We start from the raw sequence: 2,429 nt of genomic DNA, 5'->3' as shown, positions 1-2,429 counted from the left end.
GCCTCGCTGTCACGCCCGGCGTTTGCTGAACTGTGCAGAAACCAAAACAAACCCAAATTTAGAAACTGAGGTTCTTAAGGCTAATTAAGAACAAAACTATGAGAAAGCACTTTTCCTGTACGACATTTTACCGTTGACATAAGCGAAGAACTTCTCGTTCTTCGTACAGGCTGTTTGGTGCTGGGTGCACAGCACAAGGCACAACGGAGTCCTGTCTCAACAGAAGCCTACAAGTGCTACTGCGAAGGATTAGCTGTAGCTAGACCGGGAATTAAGCTGGTTTAAGGTCAGCTCTATCCACATTTTTTGCTGGGCCATCTCATCTAGACTGTGCTCTTGCCTAGAAGGGTTGGACCAGATGATCCTTGAGGTCCCTTCCAACCTAAAAAAACCCCAAACCAAAACAACCCCCCAGACAAATAGCACCTTGCTAATATGCTCTCTAATTATTAATCCCTTTCAGGAGTGCGTTTCTAGCCACTAAGCTTAGCGCTGCAGAGAGAGGGAATTCAAGTAAAGCCGATATTAATATTAAACCGTAGGTTTGAGTGATGATTTGCAGATGCGCAGAAACACAGGGTGCTTCCACGGGAAGAACCGGAGCTAACTCTGCCGAGAAAGCAGAGCTTAGAGGAGGGGACAAGACGTCGAGACAGAGGGGAAGGGGGCATCAGCGAGGGACAGAAGGGAACAAGGAGAATTTGAGGGGATTGCAAAGGAAAAACACATCTGAGATTCTGCTTCTGATTCCGTATTTCATGCAAAATATTTAGACGCAGCGTGAAAAGTATGCTTAACAAGCGCTACGGCACACTGCAGTCTCGGTGTTACCATCAAGATACACGTTGGGAGCCTTGAAGCATGCTATGCCCAAGACTCCTCTGGCAGAGGTCTCTGCTTTCATCAGGAACAAGTTTCAAGGGCTTTAGGGAAAGATAATATTATGTAAATCAGAAAAAAATCATTTTTACAACACAAAATAGCAAAAAGTCAGGTATTTTACCTGAGCTGTGAACATGTTTATTAATTTAAAGCAGCTTCCCGTTACTTCAGAGCTATTAGATCCTGCCTGTTTCTGCTCTGTCTGATCAAGGAAGCTGTTTCCGATGACATCAATGTTCCTTACAGCGTTTGTTTCCTAGGTCATAAGGAGGGGAACCAACACGTTCTCTTTTCTGGGAGTGGTAAACCAACAGCCCCGCTGCTGCAGTACCCAGATCCACATCAACACCCACAGCAAAGCTGTGGCTGGAAAAGAATAAGATTTAGACTTCCGAACAACCGAGCCACAGACTCTTTGGAAATAAAATTCTCTCTGACCTTTTGCAGTAAACAAATGCTTATGCACATAAAACCACCTAGGAAACAGCAAAAGCAATCAGCAGCTTTCCTGTATGAGTCACGACCACTCCAACTGTTCTACTCCTCCCTCCGTCGCAGAGCAGTTACTCGGTATCTCTCAAGGAGGGGCTCTCTGCTGCAAACTCTAAAAGATACCTATCTGTCTACCTAAAAGATATAAATTGGAGTCGTCATCACGAGTTACAGCTCGCGTCCGCAAAATTATGTGCCTTACCTCACATTAAAGCACAAAGAAGTGTGGAGCGAGCACCCGCCGCTTCCAATGACCCCAATTTACCGAGTATATAGACAAACTCATTAACATAAATGCATAAATATCACAGCCGATGCAGCCACGAATGCTGAAAATGATTCTCACAGAGAGAAGAGGCATCAAAAAGATTCTCCTTGACTTGATTCGGAAGCCATCACCTCTAACCCGAGTGCTGACGGGCGAAGGCAGGGAGAATTACTTGCTTTAACGAAGGGACGCCGCTAAGCTAGGGCAATAAAGGAAAGGACGTCCCATACTTACTTTCAGAGCTGTGGAAGGATGAGAAGAAACGCTGAGCAACCTCATGGAGGCTTCCATCTGCTGGGGTGGAAGGAAGAAGTTGGGAACGACAACAGGATCAGATCTGAGCGGAGCTGTTAAGGAACAACTTTTGGCAGCGGGTAGTTGCACGGAGCTCCACGGGAGCTGCAGATGTGGAATAAGTCTCACTGTAAAAGCTGTTAATGGATCCCAGATGGTGAATCTCATTCATTTTAATCAATTTTCTATCGTTCTGAACGCTTGGTTCTCTCACCTGGCCTCGCAAAGCACGGGGCACAAACTTGCTTCACAGTAATACCTCACATATTTGTAGAGTACTTCATCCTGCAAAAATTCCAACACAACTTAGTGAAACTGAGCGAGATTTGGGATCCGTGCAAGAAACGTGGGGAAGTATTTTAGAAGCAAATTAAACTACGTTTTTTTTTAATACAGAAGAAACACAAGAGCTATAATACATGGAGAACAACAACATGGGGGACAAAATGCAAGAAGACACGTTGAAACTACCCAAAATGAAAGAACTCTCACG

The sequence above is a fragment of the Platalea leucorodia genome (genome assembly GCF_965183815.1).
Source record: "Platalea leucorodia genome assembly, chromosome: 2".
Taxonomy (NCBI): Eukaryota; Metazoa; Chordata; class Aves; order Pelecaniformes; family Threskiornithidae; genus Platalea; species Platalea leucorodia.
This window is presented reverse-complemented; position numbering follows the sequence as displayed.